This window comes from Elephas maximus, chromosome 4 (genome assembly GCF_024166365.1).
Source record: "Elephas maximus indicus isolate mEleMax1 chromosome 4, mEleMax1 primary haplotype, whole genome shotgun sequence".
Taxonomy (NCBI): Eukaryota; Metazoa; Chordata; class Mammalia; order Proboscidea; family Elephantidae; genus Elephas; species Elephas maximus.
The window spans coordinates 69,408,522-69,427,993 of NC_064822.1; the positions used below are offsets into that span (position 1 = coordinate 69,408,522).

A 19,472-nucleotide genomic window follows, 5' to 3' on the forward strand; every position below is an offset into this window, starting at 1 on the left:
AGAACAAAGTAGGGGGCCTCACACTACCTGATGTCACAACTTACCATATGGACAGGGTAATCAAAACAGCCTGTACTGGTATAACGATAGACACACACACCAATGGAACAGAATCGAGAACCCAGAGGTAAACCCATACACCTACGGTCGGCTGACTTTGATAAAGGAACAAAGTACATTAAATGGAGAAAAGACAGTCTTTTTAAAAAACGGTGTTGGCAAAACTGGATATCCATCTGTAAAAAAAAAGAAACAGAACCCACACCTCACACCATACACAAAAACTAACTCAAAATGGATCAAAGACCTAAATATAAACCCTAAAAAGATAAAGACCTTGCAAAAAAAATAGGGAAAATTTTAGGGGCCCTAATAAGTGGCATAAATACAATACAAACCATAACTAACAACGCACAAACATCAGAAGATAAACTAAATAACTGGGAGCTCCTAAGCATTAAACACTTACGCTCATCAAAAGACTTTACCAAAAGAGTAAAAAGAGAACCTACAGACTGTGGGGAAAAAAAAAATTGGCTACAACATATTCAACAAGCATCTAATCTCTAAAATCTATATAATACGTCAATACTTGAGTAAAAAAAGACAAACAAGCCAATTTAAAAAGGGCAGAGACTAATGGGCCACAACTACCATAGCCTCCGTAAGACTGAGTCTAGCACAACTAGATGGTGCCCAGCTACCATCAACAACTGCTCTCATAGGGATCACAATAGAGGGTCCCAGACAGAGCTGGAGAAAAGTGTAGAACAAAATTCTAACTCACACACACACACACACACACACACAAACCAGACTTACTGGTCTGAGGGAAGCTAAAGAAACCTTCAGAGTATGGCCCCAGGACACCCATTTAACTCAGTACTGAAGTCACTCCTGAGGCTCATCATTCAGCCAAAGATTAGACAGACCCATAAAACAAACAATAATACACATAGTTCAGCCTCCTATACAAGACTAAATGGGCACAGCAGCCCAGGGGCAAGGATGAGAAGGCAGGAGAGGACAAGAAAGCCGGACAAATGAAAATGGGGAACCCAAGTTCGAGAAGGGGTTGGCAGCCAATGTCACAAAGCAATATGTGTATTGTTTAATGAGAAACTAATTTGCTCTGTAAATCTTCATTTAAAGCACAATAATAAAATAAAAAAATATCCCACTTTGGTGAATACCATCTGGGGTCTTAAAAGCTTGCAAGCAGCCATCTAAGACACATCTATTGGTCCCATCCTACTTGAAGGTAAGGAGACTAAAGAAAACCAAAGACACAGGGAAAATATTAGCCCAAAGGATTAAAGGACCACATGCACCAGAGACTCCACCAGCTGGAAACCAGAAGAACTAGATGATGCCTGGCTACCACCAATGACTTCCCTGACAGGGATCACAACAGAGAGTCCCAGATAAAGCAGGAGAGTCACGTAGAACAGAACTCAAATTCATGAAAAAAAAAGACTAGACTTACTGGTGTCACAGAGCCTGGAAAAACCCCTGAGACAAAGGGCCCCAGACACCCTGCTAACTTAGAAATGAAGCCACTCCCAAAGTCACCTTTCAGCCAAAGATTAGACAGGCCTATAAAACAAACAATAACACATGTGAGGAACATATTTCTCAGTTGAATCAAGTATATGAGACCAAAAGGGTAACACCTATCCAAAAGCAAAGATGAGATGGTAGGAAAGGACAGGAAACCAAGATGAATGGACACGGGGAACCTGGGGTGTAAAGGGAAGGGGGAAGTGCTGACACATTGTGGGGACTGCAACCAACATCACAAAACAATTTATGTACACATATTTGAATGAAAAACTAATTTGTGCTGTGAACTTTCATCTAAAACACAATAAATTTTTTTAATGTAAAAAAATAAACACGGAGTAGAGATTTCAAGAAAATAAATAAATAAACCAGAGCTCTGATCCCACCAAGGACTTCCTGATTATGGATTCATTATTAGATCATGCTTAAAAATGGAACATGCGTTAGGAAAAGAAAGATAAGGAGTAAAATCAAGGGTCATGAGGTGCTATGGGAGGTTCTTGGACTTTGGAGATGCAAACATAGCAGGCTCAACTCCGAGTGTCAGAAAGTCATACCATGCCTACATTGTAAATGTAGTAACGCTCGCCCCCATCCCATGCCACTTGGGTCACACTTTCCTGCTAAAAATAAAAACAAAACCAGAATCCTGCTTTTGATTTTTTATGTTCCCTGACAAGCACACTATGTTCTACAAGTATCATAGAACTCTAAACACGTAGAACAAAGAGAGCCCTTTGAAAGCAACAACAATAAAAAATCCTCCATAATTTACAGATAAGGAAACTGAGGCAGTGTTTAGGTACCTTAAGCTAAGACAAAAATTATGTGTCTCAATTCTCCATTCGGTGCTCATTCCACTACAGTTTCCCACCACTCATAAGCCTGACCAGATATTTGGTCTCTATTTTATTCAGTTAAGTTTTATAGGGATGAGAAGGGAGGGAAAGATCCCAGTTCTTGAAATTTATAATGTGTGTATACTTTCACGGTTTCTTCTCTTTGCCAGACCTTTGGGATGTACATGTGTCTGAACTTAACCTCTGGAAATCTCTACCCCATAGAAGCCCACGGTTGAAGGCCGGAAATTTTACATTCCATTTCTCTTTTCATTGCTGGTACTACAGAGCTTTAAGAATATTCTAGTGAATATTCTTTTCCTTTCTTCCTCCTTCACCAGAACTCATTCTGCCTCATGCTAAGAAATCAGCCCCAAGGAACGCTAAAAGAGAGCAGGCACTGAGAAAGACTTACGAGGAAGGACCACAGAGACAGGAAGCAGAACAGCCACACGATTTCAAACCAAACTGCCTGGATTTGTGGGCTCAGGTTATAAATTTAATGAAAACAGGGTGGTCAAGGTAAATTTTCAACATTCCTTAGCCCCCTCTCGTCCTCCCTTAAACCACCAGCCAAGCCTGCCACTTCTACTTCTCAGATAAGTCTTTTCTTGCTGCTATAGCCTCTAACTGGCCAGTGGCAGACACCTAACCAAAGAAGATATACAGATGGCAAATAAAAAAAAAATAGGCATATGAAAAAATGCGAAACATCATGTCATTAGGGAATTGCAAATTGAAACAACAATGAGATACTACTAAACAACTATTAGAATGGCTAAAATCCAAAACACTGACAACAACACATCCTGGAGAGGATGTGGGCAACAGGAATGCTCATTCATCGCTGGTGGGAATGGCACAGCGAATTTGGAAGACAGTCTGACAGCAGCTTATAAAGCTAAATATAGTTTTACCATAGGATCCAGCAAACATCATCCTAGGTATTTACCCAAATGGGTTAAAAAATTATGCCCACACAAAAATCTGCATATGGGGAGGCGGGGCCAAGATGGCTGATTAGGTAGACGCTACCTCGGATCCCTCTTGCAACAAGAACTCGGAAAAACAAGTGAATCGATCACATACATGACAATCTACAAACCCTGAACAACAAACACAGATTTAAAGAGTTGACCTGAGTGACAGAGACGGAGAACGAACAACTACGGGGAAGCAGCGACTGTTTTTGGAGCCTGGAGCCAGCGTCCCAGTCAGGTAACCTTGGCGCCGGGCTTAGGTCTGGGCGCAGGGGAGCTGAACACGACATCTGTGATGGCGCAAACACGGGGCGCAGCCCTAGCCCCCTGAACTGACCCCGGGAGGGGGCCCAGCCAGTCCGCATGGGCAGCATGGCCAAGTGGCTGGTGGGAGGAGAAGTCCACGGGAGGCAGTGACTGGTTTTGGAGCCGGGAGTGCAGCATCCCTGCCAGGGAACCTTGGCGCCGGGCTTTGGACTGGGCACAGGGGAGCTGAATGCGGCATCTGGTCAGGGCACAAATGCGGGGCACAGCCCTACTCCCCTGAACAAACCCCGGGAGGGGGCCCAGCCAGTCCGTGCGGGTGGCGCAGCAACGCAGCTGGCAGGACGAGAAGTCCCCGGGAGGGAGCGACTGATTTTGGAGCTGGTAGTGCAGCTTCCCAGCAGGGGAACCTTGACACTGGGCTTTGGACTGGCAGCGGAGGATCTGACCACGGCTTCAGTGGGCCAGACCCTCGGGGACAATCTCCACACAGCCAGCACACATAGGAGACACGCCCCTCGGGAATCTCAGATAAAATAGTCATCCCAAGCAAGATAAGCAACTTTGGCTATATTCCGGGGTGCTACTCTCCTGCTTTTCTGAACCCTCCCCTCCCCTTCCCAGGCAGCTTCACTGACATTGGAATTTCCTGAGCCAGAGGGAGAACAGCTCCGGCTCCGCGGCTTTGCTTTTCCCTTTTTTTTTTTTTTTTTTTGGTCTTTTCCTAACCCATTCTTCCGGCCTGAGAGAAGCAACCACAAAAAACCCAGGGACCAAAAATCTTTCCCTAATTGGACTAAAAACACAGAACCAGCTCCAGCCAAGCATATATGATCCGAATCTCAGGCTTTCATCCTTACAGGGAACAAGGTGGCTGTTATAATGCAAAGGCAGTTCCGATAGGGATCTGACTGCATTTTTTTTAGCGGATTTACTGGAAAAGACAAGTTCCTCAGGTCTGATATCTCTGCTTATTCAACAGAGCCCTAACTGACCCACAACAGGGAACTGAGGGCTGAAGCTCCCCCCAGACCACCTAGCCTCTTGCTTTAGGGGTCTAAGGAGGGTGACACCTACCAATCAGTAGAGGTACTTGCATTGGGGGCCTAAGATACAGCTGCAGTGCCCTCCCACCAAGGTGCTATAGGAATAGAGACACACCTACCTCACTGACACTTGGGGGAAGCCTGTCAGCATCCTGCCCCCCCTGGAATGTGAACCTCAGCTGCTAATAGAATCTGGTGCACACAACTATCACCACTACTTCTCAAGGTGGATAGGTGTTAGGGTGCAGCACACACTTGATGACCCCAAACCAGATTCTACTCAAGAATAGTGAATAGACTCAGGCATATATATCTGGCAACAGCCCAAACCAACTGGTAATAGGTCATAAGCAAGTCAAGGGCTACAACAAAAAAGACAGCACAATCTAGTAGCCCATCCACGTATATTGAAAGAAAACAAAACAAGATAAGACTCAGTGAGCAAATACAGAATAAATCACTACTATATCTTTTTTTTTTATATATATCTTAGTGATGGCTCAGAGACAGCAGTCGATATCAAACCACATAAAGAAGCAGACCATGATAGCTTCTACAACCACCCAAACAAAAGAACCAAAATCTTTCCCAAATGAAGATACAATCCTGGAATTATCAGATACAGAATATAAAAAACTAATTTACAGAATGCTTCAAGACATCAGGGATGACCTCAGAAATGAAATAAGGCAAACTGCAGAAAAAGCCAAGGAACACACTGATAAAACAGTTGAAGAACTCGAAAAGATTATTCAAGAACATAGTGGAAAAATTAATAAGTTGCAAGAATCCATAGAGAGACAGCATTCAGAAATCCAAAAGATTAACAATAAAATTACAGAATTAGACAACGCAATGGGAAGTCAGAGGAGCAGACTCGAGCAATTAGAATGCAGACTGGGACATCTGGAGGACCAGGGAATCAACACCAACATAGCTGAAAAAAAATCAGATAAAAGAACTAAAAAAAATGAAGAAACCCTAAGAATTATGTGGGACTCTATCAAGAAGGATAACCTGCAGGTGATTGGAGTCCCAGAACAGGGAGGGGGGACAGAAAACACAGAGAAAATAGTTGAAGAACTCCTGACAAAAAACTTCCCTGACATCATGAAAGACGAAAGGATATCTATCCAAGATGCTCATCGAACCCCATTTAAGATTGATCCAAAAAGAAAAACACCAAGACATATTATCATCAAACTTGCCAAAACCAAAGATAAACAGAAAATTTTAAAAGCAGCCAGGGAGAAAAGAAAGGTCTCCTTCAAGGGAGAATCAATAAGAATAAGTTCAGACTACTCAGCAGAGACCATGCAGGCAAGAAGGCAATGGGATGGCATATACAGAGCACTGAAGGAGAAAAACTGCCAGCCCAGGATCATATATCCAGCAAAACTCTCTCTGAAATATGAAGGTGAAATTAAGATATTTACAGATAAACACAAATTTAGAGAATTTGCAAAAACCAAACCAAAGCTACAAGAAATACTAAAGGAAATTGTTTGGTCAGAAAACCAATAATATCAGATACCAGCACAACACAAGGTCACAGAACAGAACATCCTGATATGAACTCAAATAAGGAAATCACAAAAACAAATTAAGATTAATTAAAAAAAAAATGCTCATAACAGGGAATCATTGAAGTCAATATGTAAAAGATCACAATAATCTTAAAGAGGGACTAAATAGAGGTGGCATAGAACTGCCATACGGAGAGGGATACAAGGCGATATAAGACAGCACAAGTCAGGTTTTTACTTAGAAAAATAGGGGTAAATATTAAGGTAACCACAAAGAGGTATAACAACTCCATAACTCAAAATAAAAGCCAAGAAAAACATAACGACTCAACAAACATAAAGCCAAATACTATGAAAATGAGGATCTCACAATTTACAAAGAAAAACGTCTCAGCACAAAAAAGTAAGTGGAAAAATGAAATTGTCAACAACACACATAAAAAGGCATCAAAATGACAACACTAAACGCTTACTTATCTATAGTTGCGCTGAATGTAAATGGACTAAATGCACCAATAAAGAGATAGAGAGTCTCGGACTGGATAAGGAAACACAATCCGTCTATATGCTGCCTACAAGAGACACACCTTAGACTTAGAGACACAAACAAACTAAAACTCAAAGGAGGGAAAAAAATATATCAAGCAAACAATAAGTGAAAAAGAAGAGGAGTAGCAATATTAATTTCTGACAAAATAGACTTTAAACTTAAATCCACCACAAAGGATAAAGAAGGACACTACATAATGATAAAAGGGACAATTGATCGGGAAGATATAACCATACTAAATATTTATGCACCTAATGACAGGGTTGCAAGATACATAAATCAAATTTTAACAGAACTGAAAAGTGAGATAGACACCTCCACAATTATAGTAGGAGACTTCAACACACCACTTTCGGAGAAGGACAGGACATCCATTAAGAAGCTCAATAGAGACACGGAAGACCTACTTACAACAATCAACCAACTTGACCTCATTGACTTATACAGAACTCTCCACCCAGCTGCTGCAAAGTATACTTTTTTTTCTAGCGCACATGGAACATTCTCTAGAAGAGACCACATATTAGGTCATAAAACAAACCTTTGCAGAGTCCAAAACATGGAAATATTACAAAGCATCTTCTCAGATCACAAGGCAATAAAAGTAGAAATCAATAACAGAAAAACTAGGGAAAAGAAATCAAATACTTGGAAACTGAACAGTACCCTCCTGAAAAAAAGACTGGGTTATAGAAGACATTAAGGAGGGAATAAGGAAATTCATAGAATGCAATGAGAATGAAAATACTTCCTAACAAAACCTCTGGGACACAGCAAAAGCAGTGCTCAGAGGCCAATTTATATCAATAAATGCACACATAGAAAAAGAAGAAAGAGCCAAAATCAGAGAACTGTCCCTACAACCTGAACAAATAGAAAGTGAGCAACAAAAGAATCCATCAGGCACCAGAAGAAAACAAACAATAAAAATTAAAGCTGAACTAAATGAATTAAAAAAAGAGAGAGAACAGAAAAAAAATTGAAAGAATTATCAAAGCCAAAAGCTGGTTCTTTGAAAAAATTAACAAAATGGATAAACCATTGGCTAGACTGACTAAAGAAATACAGGAAAGGAAACAAATAACCCAAATAAGAAACGAGAAGGGCCACATCACAACAGACCCAAATGAAATTAAAAGAATCATATCAGATTATTACGAAAAATTGTACTCTAACAAATTTGAAAACCTAGAAGAAATGGATGAATTCCTGGAAAAACACTACCTACCTAAACTAACACAATCACAAGTAGAACAACTAAATAGACCCACAACAAAAAAAGAGATTGAAACGGTAATCAAAAAACTCCCAACAAAAAAAGCCCTGGCCCGTATGGCTATACTGCAGAGTTCCACCAAACTTTCAGAGAAGAGATAACACCACTACTACTAAAGGTATTTCAAAGCATAGAAAATGACGGAATATTACCCAACTCATTCTATGAAGCCACCATCTCCCCGATACCAAAACCACGTAAAGACACCACAAAAAAAGAAAATTACAGACCTATATCCCTCATGAACATAGATGCAAAAATCCTCAACAAAATTCTAGCCAATAGAATTCAACAACATATCAAAAAAAATAATTCACCACGACCAAGTGGAATTTATACCAGGTATGCAAGGCTGGTTTAATATTAGAAAACCCATTAATGTAATCCACCATATAAATAAAACAAAACACAAAAACCACATGATCTTATCAATTGATGCAGAAAAGGCATTTGACAAAGTCCAACACCCATTTATGATAAAAACTCTCACCAAAATAGGAATTGAAGGAAAATTCCTCAACATAATAAAGGGCATCTATGCAAAGCCAACAGCCAATATGACTCTAAATGGAGAGAGCCTGAAAGCATTTCCCTTGAGAACGGGAACCAGACAAGGATGCCCTTTATCACCGCTCTTATTCAACATTGTGCTAGAAGTCCTAGCCAGAGCAATTAGGCTAGACAAAGAAATAAAGGGCATCCGGATTGGCAAAGAGGAAGTAAAACTATCTCTATTTGCAGATGACATGATCTTATACACAGAAAACCCTAAGGAAACCTCCAGAAAACTACTGAAACTAATAGAAGAGTTTGGAAGTCTCAGGTTATAAGATAAACATACAAAAATCACCTGGATTCCTCTACATCAACAAAAAGAACATCGAAGAGGAAATAACCAAATGAATACCATTCACAGTAGCCCCCAAGAAGATAAAATACTTAGGAATAAATCTCACCGAGGATGTAAAAGACCTATACAAAGAAAACTACAAAGCTCTACTGCAAGAAATTAAAAAGGACATAATTAAGTGGAAAAACATACCTTGCTCATGGATAGGAAGACTTAACATAGTAAAAATGTCTATTCTACCAAAAGCCATCTATACATACCATGCACTTCCGATCCAAATTCCAATGTCATTTTTTAAGGTGATAGAGAAACAAATCACCAACTTCATATGGAAGGGAAAGAAGCCTCGGATAAGCAAAGCATTACTGAAAAAGAAGAAGAAAGTGGGAGGCCTCACTCTACCTGATTTCAGAACCTATTATACAGCCACAATAGTCAAAACAGCCTGGTACCTGGTACAACAACAGACACATAGACCAGTGGAATAGAATTGAGAACCCAGATATAAATCCATCCACATATGAGCAGCTGATATTTGACAAAGGCCCAGTGTCAGTTAATTGGGGAAAAGATAGTCTTTTTAACAAATGGTGCTGGCATAACTGGATATCCACTTGCAAAAAATGAAGCAGGACCCATACCTCACACCATGCACAAAAATTAACTCCAAGTGGATCAAAGACCTAAACATAAAGACTAAAACGATAAAGATCATGGAAGAAAAAATAGGGACAACCTTAGGAGCCCTAATACAAGGCAAAAACAGAATACAAAACATTACCAAAAATGACGAAGTGAAACCAGATAACTGGGAGCTCCTAAAAATCAAACACCTATGCTCATCTAAAGACTTCACCAAAAGAGTAAAAAAACCACCTACAGACTGGGAAAGAATTTTCAGCTATGACATCTCTGACCACCGCCTGATCTCTAAAATCTATATGATTCTGTCAAAACTCAACCACAAAAAGACAAACAACCCAATCAAGAAGTAGGCAAAGGATATGAACACACACTTCACTAAAGAAGATATTTAGGCAGCTAACAGATACATGAGAAAATGCTCTCAATCATTAGCCATTAGAGAAATGCAAATTAAAACTATGATGAGATTCCATCTCACTCCAACAAGGCTGGCATTAATCCAAAAAACACAAAATAATAAATGTTAGAGAGGCTGCGGAGAGATTGGAACTCTTAGACACTGCTGGTGGGAATGTAAAATGGTACAACCACTTTGGAAATCTATCTGGCGTTATTTTAAACAGTTAGAAATAGAACTACCATACAACCCAGAAATCCCACTCCTCGGAATATGCCCTAGAGAAATAAGAGCCTTCACAAGAACAGATATATGCACACCCATGTTTATTGCAGCTCTGTTTACAATAGCAAAAAGCTGGAAGCAACCAAGGTGTCCATCAACGGATGAATGGTTAAATAAATTGTGGTATATTCACACAATGGAATACTATGCATCGATAAAGAACAGTGACAAATCTCTGAAACATTTCATTACATGAAGGAACCTGGAAGGCATTATGCTGAGCGAAATTAGTCAGAGGCAAAAGGACAAATATTGTATAAGACCACTATTTTAAGATCTTGAGAAATAGTATAAACTGAGAAGAACACATACTTTTGTGGTTATGAGGGGGGGAGGGAGAGAGGGTGGGAGAGGGTTTTTTACTGATTAATTAGTAGCTAAGAATTGCTTTAGGTGAAGGGAAGGACAATACTCAATGCATGGAAGGTCAGCTCAACTGGACTGGACCAAAAGCAAAGAAGTTTCCGGGATAAACTGAATGCTTCAAAGGTCAGCGGAGCAATGGCAGGGGTTTGGGGACCAAGGTTTAAGGGGACTTCTAAGTCAATTGGCAAAATAATTCTACTATGAAAACATTCTGCATCCCACTTTGAAATGTGGCGTCTGGGGTCTTAAATGCTAATAAGCGGCCAACTAAGATGTATCAATTGGTCTCAACCCACATGGAGCAACGGAGAATGAAGAACACCAAGGTCACACGATAACTAAGAGCCCAAGAGACAGAAAGGGCCGCATGAACCAGAGACCTACATCATCCTGAGACCAGAAGAATTAGTTGGTGCCCGGCCACAACCGATGACTGCCCTCACAGGGAGCACAACAGAGAACCCCTGAGGGAGCAGGAGATCAGTGGGATGCAGACTCCAAATTCTCATAAAAAGACCATACTTAATGGTCTGACTGAGACTAGAGGAATCCCGGCGGTCATGGTCCCCAAACCTTCTCTTGGCCCAGGACAGGAACCATTCCCAAAGACAACTCATCAGACATGAAAGGGACTGGACACTGGGTAGGAGAGAGATGCTGATGAAGAGTGAGCTAATTATATCAGGTGGACACTTGAGACTGTGTTGGCATCTCCTCTCTGGAGGGGGGATGGGAGGATAGAGAGCGTTGGAAGCTGGCAAAATTGTCACGAAAGGAGAGACTGGAAGGGCTGACTCATTAGGGGGAGAGCAAGTGGGAGTACAGAGTAAGGTGTATATAAACTTACATGTGACAGTCTGACTTGATTTGTAAACGTTCACTTGAAGCTCAATAAAAGTTAATAAAAAAAAAAATCTGCATATGGATTTTTGTAGCAGCTTCATTAATGCTTGCCAGAGCTTGGAAGCAACCAAAATGACCTTCAATAGGTGAAGAGATGAACAAACTGTGGTAAACCCATACAACAGAATACTGTTCAGTGATGAAAAGAAATAAGTTATCAAACCACAAACATAGGTTGTTGTTGCTGTTATTAGATGCGACCGAGTCTGATTCTGACTCATGGTGTCCCTATGTACAACAGAATGAAAGACTGCCTGGTCCTGTGCCATCCTCGCAATTGTTGCTATGCTTAAGCTCATTGTTGCAGCCACTGTGTCAGTCCATCCCGTTGAGGGTGTTCCTCTTTTCTGTTTGTCCTCTACTTTACCAAGCATGATGTCCTTCTCCAGGGACTGGTCCCTCCTGGTAACACGTCCAAAGTATGTGAGGCAAAGTTTTGCCATCCTTGCTGCTGAGGAATATTCTGGCTGTACTTCTTCCAAGACAGATTTGTTTGTTCTTCTGGCAGTCCATGGTATATAATATTCTTCACCAACATCATAATTCAAAGGCATTAATTCTTCTTCAGTCTTCCTTATTCATTGCCCAGCTTTCCTATTCATATGAGGCGATTGAAAACATCATGGCTTGGATCAGGTGCACCTTAGTCCTCAAAGTGACATCTTTGCTTTTCAACACTTTAAACAGGTTTTTTGCATCAGATCTACCCAAAGCAATATGTTGTTTGATTTCTTGACTGTTGCTCCCATGGACGTTGATAGTGGATCAAGTAAAATGAAATCCTTGACCACTTCAATCTTTCCTCTGTTTATCATGATGTTACTTATTGGTACAGTTGTGAGGATTTTTGTCTTCTTTATGTTAAGGTGTAAGCCATTGTATTACAGGTGTAAGCTGTAATCTTTGCTCTCCATTGGTAAGTGCTTCAAGTCCTCTTTGCTTTCAGCAAGAAAGGTTGTGTCTTCTGCATATCGCAGGTTTTTAATGAGTCTTCCTCTAATTCTGATGCCCCATTCTTCTTCATATAATCCAGCTTCTCGGATTACTTGCTTAGCATACAGACAGATTGAATAAGTATGGTGAAAGGATATAACCCTGACACACACCTTTCCTGACTTTAAACCATGCAATATCCCCTCGTTTTGTTCAAACAACTGCCTTTCAGTCTATGTACAGGTTCCACATGAGCAAAAAAAAAAAAAAGAAAATGTAAATCAAACTGCAATATGAAAGAAGCCAGACTTAAAAGACTACATGTTGTATGATTCCAACATGACATTCTGGAAAAAATATGAAGACAATAAAGAGATTACGGGTTGTGGTGTGGTAGGGGTGGGGAAGAGATGGAGAGGTAAAGCACAGGGATTTTTTAGGGCAGTGAAACTATTTTGCTTGGTGCTATAATTGTTGCTACAAATTATGCATTTGTCAAAGCCCACTGGACTCTACATTACAAAGAGTGAACTCTAATGGACTATGTACGTTAGTTAATAATTATGCATCAACAAATGTATCACTAAGGCAATATGTTAATAACAGGAGAAACAGCGTGGAGGGGAGAGAGAGGGTATATGGGAATTCTCTGTACTTCCTTTTCAATTTTTCTGTAAAACTACTCTAAAATTGAAGTCTGTTAATTGAAAAATTTTTAAAAAGTAAAGACTTTTAAACCTAGAAGAATACTCAGAGAGTTCTCAGTTCATCCTTGATTTTCAGAGAGAAAAAACAAGTAGGACTACTGAGGTAAGTACCTTGTCTTGGCTCACAAAGAGATTGTTGGAGCTTAAAACGGATTTCAGATCCCTAGTGGTGCAGTGGTTAAAGTGCTCGGCTGCCAATCAAAAGGTCAGTGGTTCAAACCTACCAGCCACTCCATTGGAGACAGATGTGACAGTCTGCTTCCATAAAGATTACAGCCTTGGAAACCCTGCAGGGCAGTTGTACTCTGTCCTATAGGGTCCCTATGTGTCGGAATCGACTCAGTGGCAATGGGTTTGGTTTTTTGAGTTCTTTTATACTTATAATTAGCTTTGGGCTTGTTTATTTCTTTCTACTTCCTTTTTCCACAGTAAGAAATGATGTCCAAGACATGATGTGCTAATATATAGCATTTAATAATCAAACTACTTATTCCACCAAGAAAAAAAACCTACATTGAGTGAATTCCAACTCATATCAACCCTATAGGACAGAGTACAACTGCCCCATAGGGTTTTCAGGAGTGGCTGGTGGATTTGAACTGCTGACTTTTTGGTTAACAGCCAACCTCTTAACCACTGCACCACATTCACCTAATATATTTCTTGTTCTTTCCAACTAGATAGTAATTTCCTTGAGAGCAGAGCTGTCTTCTTTATGTCTCTAGGTGTTACAAATGGTCAACTTTCTCAGCAGCTGACTGAAATGTTGAAGATTCGAGTCCACCCAGAGGCATCTCAGAAGAAAGAGAAAAATCAGCCATTGAAAACCCTACAGCGAAGAGTTCTACTATAACTCACACGGGGTCGCCATGAGTCAGAGTAGACATGATGACAACTATTTTTTTTGTAGTCATCTTCTTTATGTCCCTCCTTAGCACAGCCCAGAAGGAGGCACAGAGCAGTAGCCACATCTGAACTCAGGAACCACGTCACGGACCCGGAGAACAGCTAAACCTAAGCTAGTGGGGAGGAAGAAATGCAAAGTAACAGAAGAAAAAGCATGAAACCTTCATGAGAACAAGAATTTAGGGACTTGTCTATTTTGTTCTCTGCTATACTCCTAGAACCTAGAACTGTGCCTGGCATATATCAGGATTCATATGCTTGTTGAATAGATAAATAGTTAAATTCACCTATGACAATAACATTATTTGAATCTGAAAGTCATTCTTATAGAAAAATAACCTGTACAGATTAATTGGGCATAAAGCATAAAACTGTAATACTAGGAGTATTAAGGGGAATGAGGGATAGTTTGTTTCTGTTTTGTAAATTTTATTGTGCTTTAGTTTACAGTGCAAATTAGTTTCTCATTCAAAAATTTATACACAAATTATTTTGTGACATTGGTTGCAATCCCTGCTTTGTGTCAGCACTCTTCTCCCCCTTTCCTTTTACACCCTGGGTTCCCCATGTCCATTTGTTCTGGTTTCCTGTCCCTTCCTGTCCTCTCATCTTTGCTTTTGGGCAGGTTTTGCCCATTCGGTTTCATGTACTTGATTGAACTAAGAACCACATTCCTCACATGTGTTATTTGTTTTATAGGTCTGTGTAATCTTCGGCTGAAAGGTGGACTTCAGGAGTGGATTCAGTTCTGAGTTAGCAGGGTGTCTGGAGCCCATAGTCTTGGTGGTTCCTCCAGTCTCTGTCAGACCAGTAAGTCTGACCTTTTGTGTGTGTGTGTGTGTGTGTAAATTTGAATTCTGTTCTACATTTTAATCGTGTTATGCAGAAAGTATCAAGGCACACGAGGGTATTGGTTGTTCAGTGGTAGAATTCTTGCCCTCCATGCAGGAGACCTGGGTTCAATTCCTGGCAAATGTACCTCATGCACGGCCCTACCTGTCCCTGTCTATCAGTGGAGGCTTTCTTGTTGCTATGATACAGCAGAACTTCCAGACCAAGGTGCACTAGAAGGAAGGCCTGGTGATCTACTTCTGAAAATCAGCCAATGAAAATCTTATAGGTCACGATGGTCCAAACCACAACCAATCATGGGAATCCGGCAAGACCAGGCAGCATGTGGTCTCCATGAGTCGGGGGCCAACTCCACAGCAGCAAAAACCAGCAATAACAACCATCAAGGCACCCAGATTCCTGCTTAATTGGGAAGCATTTTTAGCCTATCATCAGGCAAAATGCTGTTTCTCTTCATAAGAGGGACATAAAGTTCTTGATATAGCAGGCAAAACGCTGATCTTTGGAACAAAAATAAGACAAGAGACCCCAACCAGAGAAAGTTCAGGTGTGGCAGTCAGAATAATGGTCCTCCAAGTTGTCTACATCCTAATCACCAGAATGTGTGGACATGCCAAGGGAGAATTAAGTTTACAGATGGAAATATTTGCAAATCAATGCACCTTAAAATAAGATTATCCTGGAGTGAGCCCAATGTAATCATAAGAGTTCTTAAATGTGGAAGAGAGGGCAGGCAGAAATATCAGTGCAGAGTGTGTAAATAAGAAAGATTTGACTGACCATTGCTGGGTTTGAAGATGGAAGGGAGCCATGAGCCAAGGAATCCAGGCGATCTCTAGAAGCTGGAAAAGGAAGCAGAATAACACAAGTGGATGGCTTTAACAAACAGAAATTTATTCTCTCACAGATAAGGAGCCTAGAAATCTGAGTTCAGGGTGCCAGTTCTAGGGGAAGACTTTCTCTCTTTGTCAGCTCTGAGGGAAGGTTCTTGCCTCCTTTCAACATCTGTGGACCCTGCATTCCTTGGAAATCTACGTATGTTTTGGCATCAATCTTCCCCCAGGTATAGGAGGTGCAGGGATATACTCTGCTCCTGGCCTGGCTCTTCTTTCTTGGTGGTATTCAGGTCCCTCTCTCTGTGCTTACTTCTCTCTGCTTTCATCTCTTGTAGGGACCAAATTATTTCTTAGTTATCTAGTGCTGCTACAACAGAAATACCACAAGTGGATGGCTTTAATAAACAGAAATTTATTCTCTCACAATTTAGGAGGCTAAAAGTTCAAATTTAGGGCGCCAGCTCCAAGGGAAGGCCTTCTTTCTCTCTCTGCCTGATGGAAGGTCCTTGTCTCCTTTCAACATCTGAGAGCCCCGCATTCCTTTGAGATCCCCATGTGTCTTGGCATCAATCTTCCCCTGAGTCTAGGAGGTTCTCAGCACAGGGACCCTGAATCCAAAGGATGTACTCCTCTTCTGACTCTTCTTTCTTGGTGGTAGGCGGTCCTTCCTCTCTTTGCTCACTTCTCTCTCCTTTTATCTCTTGTAAGATAAAAGATATGACTCAAGCAAGGGTGGTACCTCCCACCCTTATCCTCATTAACATAACCCAGTCATGCCTCATTAACGTAATGGAGAACTCACTTCCAAATGGGACCATAATCACAGGCATAGAGGCTAGGATTTATAACATCAGATCATAAAATGGAGAAACAACCACACAATACTGGGAACCATGGCCTAGCCAAGTTGACACAAATTTGGGGGGACTCAATTCAACACATGACACCCCACCCTTTGGCCTCCAAAAATTCATGTCCTTGCCACGTGTGAAACACATTCACCTCATCATATTATCCCAAAAGTCTTAAATCAACTCCAAGTATCTCAGAGTTTAGGAAGCTAGAAGTCTAAATTCAGGGTGCCAGCTCTAGGAGAAGGTTTTCTCTGTCAGCTCTGAAGGAAGGTCCTTGTCTCTTCTGAGCTTCTGCTCCTAGATGATCTTCATCTGGCTTGGCATCTCTCTTCTCCCATTTGTACTACTTAGCTTGCTTGTTCAATATCTTTTATATTAAAAAATAGATTGACTCAAGATACACCCTAATCCTACCTCATTAACATAACAAACATAAACTAATCATGCCTCATTAATATAACAACCAACCCATTCACAAACGGGATTATAACTACAGGTATGGGTTAGGATTTACAACACATCACAAGATGGAGCATAATTAGATCACGAAATGGAGGACAACCACACAATACCGTAAATCGTGGCCTAGCCGAGCTGACACATATTTTGGGGGGACACAAGCCAATCCCTAACATTCTACCTTTTACCAAAAAAAGAAAAAACAAACAATAAAAAAAACTTGTTACTATTGAGCCAATTCCAACCCATAGCAACCCTATAGGCTAGAACTGAATTGCCCCATAGCATTTCCAAGGAGCAGCTGGTAGATTCGAACTACCAACCTTTTTGGTTTGTACCTGTAGCTCTTAACTACTGCACCACCAGGGCTCCATTTGGCCCCCAAAAATTCATGTACTTGTCACGTGAAAAACACATTCACCCCATCACATTATCCCAAAAGTCTTAAAATCAACTCCAACTCCAAAATCTCATTTCTGTATCATTTAAATCATATACGGGTGAGCCTTTAGGCATATTCCATCCTGGGGCAAAATTCCTCTTCATCTGTGAACAGATTCTCCCCTACAGCCTCCAGAAAGGAAAGAAGCCCTGCTAACACCTGGTTTTAGCCCCAGGGGACCCATTCCCAACTTCTAACTACGGAATTGTAAAATAATAAATTTGTGTTGTTTTAAGCCACTAAATTTGTGATAATTTGTCACACTAGCAAAGGCAAATTAATACATTCAGGTTAAAACAAAACAGAGCTGCAGAATCACATAGCTCCCGGTAGAAGTCTGGAGCACATGCTTGCGGGGCTGGATGTGAGGTGGTGGGAAAACAAAACTTCTCCAGAAGACGACTGAAATAGATGTAATGCTCGACTAAATTCAAGTGGGTACATAACGAGATACCTGGTAGTGGAGGCACTGAAGAAGCGTAAGATTGCCATTGAGCAAATATTTCATGATAACTCATTAAAAGGTCTGGATGACCCCCTTATGTGGCTGTCAGTGGAAATTCCGGTGCCCTGAGGAGGATAAATCAGGCCAGCAGCACTTTTTACAAAGCTCTGCTTTCAGGCACTGTATGTTGCAGAAGCTCACTTCCTTTATTTCCACCCTGATGGCTAACACTAGGTAGTGGGAAGAAAGCTTGGTCTGAAATGTATGAGAAAGTCAGATCCGGATAGAATTCATTACAGAGGAGGCAACAACCACAGAAGATGACCTGGGAAATGAAAGGCAAAGAAAAGAGACAAAATGGGGATGAAGTTGAAGGCTTAATAGTGAGAAAAGAAAGATTGGAAAAGGGAAGACAGATTAGGAAGAAAGCAAAAATTCCCATCAAGGAACAGGATATCACCACAGTTTTTAAAGCCTGGTCACACATATTATCTCATTTAAATATCACAACAACCCTATGAGGTAATTACATTATTATTTCTGCTGTACAAATGGGGAAGCCGAAACCGAGAGCCAGTGAGCCCAAAGCCACACATACTAAAGACTGTGTAGTCTTGTAACTCCTTTTCCCTGCGTTGTTCTACCTCATTTCTCCTTGTCTCTCAGGGAATAATGGAAGCACCTCATCATGGGTTTGCTTACTGCTGCTCCCTTGCCAAACTGCACAGATGCCAAAAACCTCAAGATGTTTGTTCCAAAGAAATACAGGTTAATTCACCTGGTGACTACTCTTTGTTCACGCAAAATACAAAGAGCTGATTACAGCCGCCCCACTCCCAGCCTTCCCCGTTTTTCTTCTCCAGCTTCCATGTCCAACCCTAGCTCCATCACTACTGTCCCCCTTCCATCCTTCATACCCCCAAACTCCGTATTCACTGCCGTGTCCCTCCTCCGGTCACTCTGGTTTCGGATGGAACCGGCCGGGGGGGGGGGCGGAAATAAACGAGCGGTTTGGGTAGGGCAAGGTGTGCCAGCCTCAAGGAAATGCTTTTCAGTCCCGCCTCCCACTATGGGGCGTGGCTGCCATTAAAGGATGGAGTTTGGGCGGGCTCCCCACCAAGGGAACTCTAAGGGCACCGGGGTTTCCGGGACTCGCAGCACCAGCCGTTGGGCAACCTCTGCTGAAACTATAAAAGCTGGACTTAGAACTGATCTAGATACTAATTTCCTGCCCTAGTGATTGCTAGGTGGTCCAGTATAAAGGAGACTCCAGTCCAAGTGAAAATGGAAAGCTGCTATAAACGGCAACAGCGCCACCTCGTGTCCCATCCCATGGCAGCTACCGTCATTGGCGCTTAAAATGGTTTAGAACTTCAGGGTCACTAGTCGCCACAGGGACATTGTCCACCCCATCCGTTTGCTGGGTGTACAAGCGTTGCTACATGGAGAACTTAGAAGGAATAAATGGAAATGAAAACCCCAGGAGTAGGTAATTAATCGTCAATTCATTTACCGTATGTTTTTTAAATACCCATTTTGTGCTTGTCT

General features: G+C 41.2%; 1 protein-coding gene across 1 annotated transcript in view; it reads right to left on the bottom strand.

Annotated features, from left to right (window-relative positions):
- The window catches only part of STYK1 (serine/threonine/tyrosine kinase 1), a 62,758-nt gene extending 43,848 nt beyond the window's left edge, over window positions 1-18,910 (bottom strand). The window contains exons 1-2 of the mRNA XM_049882468.1: window positions 18,842-18,910; window positions 15,669-15,730 (exon numbers count right to left, since the gene is read on the bottom strand). The gene's annotated coding sequence lies outside the window, so the exon portion shown is untranslated. The remainder of the gene's footprint in view (window positions 1-15,668; window positions 15,731-18,841) is intronic.
- Between the last annotated feature and the right edge of the window lie 562 nt (window positions 18,911-19,472).